This window comes from Delphinapterus leucas, chromosome 16, assembly GCF_059928025.1.
Source record: "Delphinapterus leucas isolate spDelLeu-1000000601 "Yukka" chromosome 16, BTC_Dleu_Yukka2, whole genome shotgun sequence".
In the NCBI taxonomy this organism is placed as follows: Eukaryota; Metazoa; Chordata; class Mammalia; order Artiodactyla; family Monodontidae; genus Delphinapterus; species Delphinapterus leucas.
The window spans coordinates 57,267,371-57,275,503 of NC_143144.1; the positions used below are offsets into that span (position 1 = coordinate 57,267,371).

General features: G+C 48.6%; 1 pseudogene; it reads left to right on the forward strand.

Moving 5' to 3' along the window:
- The first annotated feature begins 1,944 nt into the window (after nucleotides 1–1,944).
- On the forward strand, nucleotides 1,945–4,067 carry LOC111172422 (non-selective voltage-gated ion channel VDAC1 pseudogene; annotated as a pseudogene).
- Nucleotides 4,068–8,133: the final 4,066 nt, after the last annotated feature.

The following is an 8,133-nucleotide window of genomic DNA, read 5'->3' on the forward strand; positions in this document are numbered from 1 at the left end:
TCCCACATGCTGCGGAGCAACTAAGCCCGTGCGCCACAACTACGGAGCCTGCACTCTAGAGCCCGTGAGCCACAACTACTGAGCCCACGTGCCACAACTACTGAAGCCTGCACACCTAGAGCCCACGCTCTGCAACAAGAGAAGCCACCACAATGAGAAGCCTGCACACAGCATTGAAGAGCGGCCCCTGCTCGCAACTACAGAAAGCGCATGCACAGCAATGAAGACCCAACACAGCCAAAAACAAAATAAATAAATCTTAAAAAAAAAAAAAAAAAAAAGAGAATACCAGGGAAGCTGACCCAAAGCCCTGTTTTTGTCCAGCCACTAAATTAACATGATCTGGAAGACGCTTGCCTCTAGGCTAACTCTTGTATGAGATAATAAGTGACCTTATTATGGGAGCTACTTTAGTTGGGCATTCTGTTACTTGCAGCTAGCAGCATTCCTAGTTGTTATGGTTCCTAAAGAGCTTACAGGGCTACTGGGGGGACAGGGCAGGGAGCACACTCAGGGAACATTTGGTCACCGTATGGCAGCAATAAGTAACTCAGCACCAAGCAGGCTGTTACAGGCACTGCAATGTGGGAAAGAAGGACAGGATTGGTGGGAACTGCCAGGTTTGGGAAGAGTTCATGGAGAAGGAGGCGGGAAGGTGGCGAGTGGGTAGACTTGAGATTACAGAGGTGAGTCCGAACTTGGGCTTTGAAATCTGCCTCTACCGCTCACCAGCAGGGAGACTTTAGAGACCAAGAGTGACTTTACCTCTCTCGGCCTCAGTTTCTCAGCTCTTAAGTGGGGATGATAATAGGGCCTAAATCATGGGGTTTTGTGAGGATTTGAAAAGACACTTAGCACTGTGTGTGGCCCACGGCAGGCCCCCAAGTGAAAGCCATTGTGATGACTATTCCTGAGGCATGAGTCACTGTCAGAACCCTGGTTGCAGCCACACTCCTGCCACCAGTTCTTAACCAGCCAAAGCGCTTTCCTCCCTCTGCAGGTCTGGGCTCCCCTGCCGCATGTGGGCATGAAGAAGAAACTTGCCGGCAAAGCAGCTCTTTCTTCAGGGATGCTTCTATTTCTTTTTGCTTGTGCTATGCCTTTGTTCTCCATGGTCTGGATTTCAGGGCTCGGCTCTTCCCCTGAGCCCAGATTTCCCCCTTCACACAGATCCTGAATTGGTCTCCAGGCCTGTGGCTTTTTTCTGGCCATGAATTTGGACTCCTTTGTGTTGCAGATCTATCAATTTTTTTTCCTTAATTTAATTTTAATTAATTAATTTATTTGGGCTGTACCAGTTCTTGGTTGTGGCATGCATGTGGGATCTAGTTCCCTGACCAGGGATTGAACCCCGGGCCCCCTGCATTGGGAGCATGGACTCTTACCCACTGGACCACCAGGGAAGTCCCTGTCTTGCAGATCTGGAGGTATCCCTTCTGACCTGCCCCAGTTGGCTGCCCTGAGGATAAAGCCTCCCTGCTGATGAACTGGCTCACAGGTTGCTGTGAGCCTCCAACTTCTCCCCCAGAGTACCCCTGACAACAGAGGAGCGTGAACACTGTTTGAGTCCGCCGCAGTGAGAAATGTATCTGAAGCCTCATGTCTGATCTTCAATTCATGTGGATTTTGCAGCTTACTTCCTGACTTTAACAGGTCATTATAATAGAAAAAGTTTACAATAACTAACCATTAGGAAAGAATACACAGAACTTCCATAGCTGCCCTATTAGTTAATGCATGGACCACAGTTGCAATGAGCCTAGCTATTTTTTAGTATTGAACTGAATTAAAAAGAGAGAAGGTCAGCTTCTTTGCTCTGTCCAAGGTTACAATATGTCAAAACCCCAGACCCCTGTAACTCTGTGGTTGTGAAAGGCAACAGTTCTTTGTGCACTAGCTTTGGGTAATCACCGATGAGAGACACCTGGAGTACCATCAAAGCCATGGGCCGGTGTAGCAGGTTCAGGCTTCTGTTGATGGTAGGCCACGTAGCCCAGGAAATGCCAAGAAATTGTTCCTTGGCCTGGTGATGCCATTGAGCTTTGCTTCTTGCTGCCTTCCAGGTCCTTGTCTGGCCTGCCCCTGCTTCTTATCAGGTCTCATCCATGTGACTTGAATTCTGCAACTGGTGTCTGTCTGCTTCTGCCCTTTGTGTCAGATAGGTTACGTGTAACAAAAGACCTAAACAGACTGTGGCTAAATCATTATGACTCTGAATTATCTCAATATGAAGTCTGGATTTCTTCCTGGAGGATTCACAACTCATGGAGCATGATTCCTAGATGTCCGGCCATTAGGACAGAAAACAGCGTTTGCCAAGGTGTGCAACCTGCAAAGAGGGGTGCAGAAGATGGCTGTGCCTCTCACGTATGCTGATCTTGGCAAATCTGCCAGGGATGTCTTCACCAAGGGCTATGGGTTTGGCTTAATAACACTTGATTTGAAAACAAAATCTGAGAATGGACTGGAATTTACAAGCTCAGGTTCAGCCGACACCGAGACCACCAAAGTGACGGACAGTCTGGAAACCAAGTACAGATGGACCGAATATGGTCTGACGTTTACGGAGAAATGGAACACTAACAACACACTAGGCACGGAGATTACTGTGGAAGATCAGCTTGCACGTGGCCTGAAGCTGACCTTCAATTCATCCTTCTCTCCAAACACTGGGGAAAAAAAAAAAGCTAAAATCAAGACTGGGTACAAGCGGGAACATATCAGCCTGGGCTGTGATGTGGATTTCGACATTGCCGGGCCTTCCATCCGGGGTGCTCTGGTGTTGGGTTATGAGGGCTGGCTGGCTGGCTACCAGATGAATTTTGAGACCGCAAAGTCTCGAGTGACCCAGAGCAATTTTGCAGTTGGCTACAAGACCGATGAGTTCCAGCTTCACACTAATATAAATGATGGGACAGAGTTTGGTGGCTCCATTTATCAGAAGGTGAACAAGAAGTTGGAGACTGCTGTTAATCTAGCCTGGACAGCGGGAAACAGTAACACTCGCTTCAGAATAGCAGCCAATTACCAGATCGACCCTGACGCCTGCTTCTTGGCTAAAGTGAACAACTCCAGCCTCATAGGGTTAGGATATACTCAGACCCTAAAGCCAGGTATCAAACTGACACTGTCAGCTCTGCTGGATGGCAAGAATGTCAACGCTGGTGGCCACAAGCTTGGTCTAGGACTGGAGTTTCAAGCATAAATGAATACTGTACAATTGTTTAATTTTAAACTATTTTTCAGCATAGCTACCTTCAGAATTTAGTGTACCTTTTAATGTTGTATGTCTGAGATGCAAGTATCGCTAAATATCATGTTAGACTTCCAGGTTAAAGGTGATTCAGCTTTAGGGTGTTACCTTTTCAGAGGTACAGAAGAAACCCAATTTCAAAAAAGGTCCTTTCAGCTGTAGACTTGAGGGGGAGCTTGCTGCCCCTCTAGAGATGTCAGGTTCCTTTTTTACCTAGAAACGGCTGCAAGTGGAAGTTGATAATTTGCAGGCGCTTTGTAAATTCGTATTGAGTAAATGAATGAAATTGTGACTTCCTGAGAATTGAACCTTGGTTTCCTATCCTGATTGAGGAGAGGCTGTTGGATGGTGTATACAAACTCATCTGAAAGGGACTTTTTTAGGCAGGGACTTTTTCCACCCCAATCCATCACCTCTTTTACACCAAAAGTAGTCTGCAGGGAGTGGTAGCTGTTTCTTCTGTGCCATTTTGGGGTGGAGAAGGTGGATGTGATGAAGCCAATAATTCAGGACTTAATTGTGTTTTTTCTCATGTTGTGTTTTTTTTGCCCTTGCACCAGAGTATGAAATAGCTTCTAAGAGCTCCAGGTGCAAGCTGGGAAGAGTCTCTGTGACTGTAATCACATGGTGACAACACTCAGAATCTAAACTGAACTTCTCTTGTATTCTCGCCACTCAGTTTATTTTTTAGCAGTTTAATGGGTACATTTTAGCGTCTTCCATTTTGTGTGGAATTAGTTCCTCCCCTTCAAATGCTGTAATTAACATCACTTAAAATAAAACTTGAATAAAATATTGAAACCTTAAAAAAAAATGAAGTCTGATCCAGAGTTGATGAGCAGCTCAAAAATGTCAGCAAGGACCAGGTGCTATTGATCTCTCTGTTCAGCCATATTCACTGTGCTTGCTTTTCTTAAGCTTATTACCTTTTGATGGCAAGATGGCTGCCACAGCTCCAGCCATCATGTCCTCACACAAGCACATTCCTGGCAGGAAGGAGGAGGAAGGGGTAGTTTCTTCCATTAAGGGGTAGTTTCTAACTCTTTAATCAGGAAGCAAGAAGCCTTTCAGCAGATTTGTCTTTATGTCTCATTGGCTAGAATGGTATCCTGACTACAGAGGAAACCGGGGAAGTGAGAATCTAGGAAAAGCAAATGAAATTACTGTGTTGGCTTTAGCCTAATCATGATTCATCTCCTGGGGCTAGAACAAAACCAGGGTCTGTGGTGAGGAGAAGGGGCAGATGGCTTTAGGGTAACACTAACAGTATCCTCCACAGTCTTTCTAATTTCCCGTGTCACCATCAACCTACTGGCTCAAACTGTCTGGTCCACCCCCTGCCTATCTGAGGAGAAAGAATGGAACACCTCCATTGGGGTTTGTTATTAAATCTGTCAAAGGGAAGAGATGTCCTCTTTCAACAAATCTCATAGAATTGCACTCTTTGCCAGGCCTGAGCAAGACAGAGATAGCTCTCACCTCGACACATCTCAAGACTGCTGACTCTTGAGAACAGAGATTTTTCTTAAGAAAACGCTGATCATTAATTAGCTCTCCCACACAATTATTCCCCAAATTAAGTTTGGGTACAATGACTATCTCTAATTGGCTATTGTTATAGACAGAGAATCCACACGTCTGCATTGCTTTCAAATGCAGCATGGTCTAGGAGGGGCATGTGCAGAAGTAAGGGCACAGACCTGGTAACTCCTGCCAAGATTTGAGTCTTGGCATGGCCAATGTGACCTTGGGCAAGTCCTTGAACTTCCCTGGGCCTCTGTTTGTTCCACTCTAAGTCTGAGACCTAACAGCCACTCCCAGGGTTGCAGTGAGGATGAACTGGGACAACTGAAGCCAAAGGACTTGAAAGGGAGAAGGCTGTGGTACTCTAAAGCTGTAGTCACTTCTTGCCTTCACCATGAGCACATTTTCAATTATGTATTTGCACTTGAAATTGGCCACCTGCTGGCTGACTTTGTTAGAAATCAGTTCCATGGCTCATTTGGGAGCAAGGTTCTTACACCTCGTTGGTCTTCTTGCCTCTTTTTAAGCTTGTCCCAAAGAGCTGGTGCCAGTCTCCAGCTTCTTGATTTGTGGGTATCTGTGAGAGGCTTTTCCCTCTTTTCTTCCATTGCTTTTTTCTTTTATTGCTGAGGTAAAATTTATATGCAGTAAAGTCCACAAACCTTTATATATACATATATACATATATATATATATATATATATTTTTTTTTTTTGCCGTAGGCGGGCCTCCAGCTGCTGTGGCCTCTCCCAACACGGAGCACAGACTCCAGACGTGCAGGCCCAGCGGCCACGGCCCACGCCGCGGCATGTGGGATCCTCCTGGACCGGGGCACGAACCTGCATCCCCTGCATGGGCAGGCTGACTCTCAACCACTGCGCCACCAGTGAAGCCCTATATATTTTTTTAATGTTTTTAGCTGTGTTGGGTCTTCGTTGCGGTGCACAAGCTTTTCATTTTGCGGTGGCATCTCTTGTTGCGGAGCACGGGCTCCAGGCGCGCAGGCTTTAGTAGTTGCAGCGCATGGGCTCTAGAGCGCAGGCTCAGTAGTTGTGGCGCACGAGCTTAGTTGCTTCGCGGCATGTGGTATCTTCCCGGACCAGGGCTCAAACCCGTGTCCCCTGCATTGGTAGGCGGATTCTTAACCATTAATTCTTAACTGCGCCACCAGGGAAGTCCAAAGTCCACAAATCTTTAAATGTACTATGTAGGTTATGTGTTTTTCTGTATGTATACACGTGTGTAAGTACCATCCAGAGCAAGATACAGAACATTTCCATCACTTCAGAAGGCTTCCTCGTCCCCTCGCCATCAGTACCCCACCCTGCCTTACTCCCCACCTGCTGCTTCATCAACGCAGCTTGTCCTCACATCACTTAGTAACTCTTCTTGAACTTCCTATGAAATGGCATCGTATACCCTGTATCTCACATAGTTCTTGCAATACCTTCTCTTCTATTTTCCTTTTTCTGATCAGTTTTAAGCAGCCTGTCAGCTCCTCTTCCTGATGGGCAGAGCTCCTCCCTTCTGGCACGTCACTCCTGACATTCTGATTTCATCTGCTGAGATGGGCAGAGCCCTCAGACATGCCTCCTCTGTCAGGGGGTGTCCAGGACATGTGGATGCTTCCAGGGACCCGCAGGCTGGGCTTTTTCCCCCTCTTGCTTCTCCCAGGGGCAGCTGTGAGGCTTTGTCTGCTCTTGCCATTGCTCTCAGAGGAGCTGGGCCTGGGCTGGGGGATGGACCCCCTGGGCAAAGATTTCTGAGGAGTGGCCTGAAGTGAAGACAAGCTGGGGACAAGCTGGGGACAAGCTGGGTCCAGGTCCTTGCAGGAGGCATGAGAGGCTGGGGGGCTTTAGCGGGGGAGTGGATAAAACTGGAGACCCAAGAGAGGTCTGCACCACAGGGGATTCTCACGGAACATCCAGGGATGCTGGATGTGAGTGAATTACCAGGTGTGAGTGAGTTAGACATCAGCCCAGGCTTCCTCTGCCAGGGAGCCGGGAAGGGGCTCTCAGACAGGCCCCACCCCTGCTGGCCAGCATGGCTGACCTTAGGTGTGATGGGGCAGGAAGTCCCTTTTGACCTGCCTGTCCCATCTTGCCTTCACTTATTTGCTCCTGTAACAGCATTTGCTGGGAACCCCCTAGGTATCCTGGGCAGTGAGCTAGCACCGAGGGCACAGGGGTGAACACAAGGTCTCTCAACCCAAGGAGCTCACTGTCTAGACCAGGCTGCAAACGGCTGGCCCACTTCCATCCAGATTTGACCCTCAGACGTGCTTGCTTCGGCCCCCATAGTTTAAAAATTGAAAACCGTCCATAAAAATCTGATTTCTGGCTTCTTTCAACGAATCAGAAGATCTGGCAACCATGGTTTGCATACCTACAGCTGGTGGGCTGAGAAGTGGCTGCTCCCCTCTGCGCCCTCCCAGATGGGCATGCTCGCGCCAGTGTGCTGAAGTCCCCACCACTCCCTACGGTACTGTGCCTTTTTGTCCTCTTCTCTCACCACTTCCCTGCCTGGCTCCTGTAGACATCTAATTTCGACAGGAGGAGTTAGTGCAGGCTTCACAGAGGAGGGCAATGCGTCTTGATCTCCTGGGAGCGCGTGTCCCCCTCCAAGTCTTCTCTGTATCCTACTCCTCGGGGTGAGTGATTTCATCAGATCCTTTCCTGGGAGAGGATTTACAGTGTGCGCTGGGGGGCAGGGAGATGAGTGGGAGATCAGATGCTGAGCTGACGGCACCAAGACCCATGGAGGTGGTGCTTAAAGTTTGGACACCTGGATCAGAATCACCTAAGGGTGCAGGTTCAAAACGTGGACCTACTGCAGCAGAAGCTGGAGGGAAGTTTCCAGGTAATTGTTGAGGTCGCTCAAATTTGAGAACCAAAAGGAAGAGGAGGCTGGGGCTTATAGGGCAGTGGGACCAGACAAATCATGTTTTCCAGGGCACAGCTGGGGACCCCACTCCACCTTCCAGCCACCTGATGGAGTTTTAGTCTGAACACCTCTACCCCTTCTCGGCATAGCTGAGGCCCTCACCAGGCTAAGGGCATGAGAAATATCTTCCCCAGCCTTCCTGCCCCTGCCCCTGCACCTGGAAGAAAGGTCATGCTTGCTTTTGCCAAGCCTCGTCATTTCCCTGAATCTTTGAACTGTCAGCTGGGCAGGGGCCCTACTCTAGGGAGAGGGACAGTGGCTGGCTGGCAGGTAAGGGCCACCTTGTCTCCCCTTCACCTTCTCGGCCAGGTGGCCTGACAGTTGCTGGGCTCTGGCCAGGGGGCTGGAACCATGGCCCTGGGCAGGGAAGGAGGGGGATTTGGCGATTTGTTCAAAGAGATACGCTTTCCTGA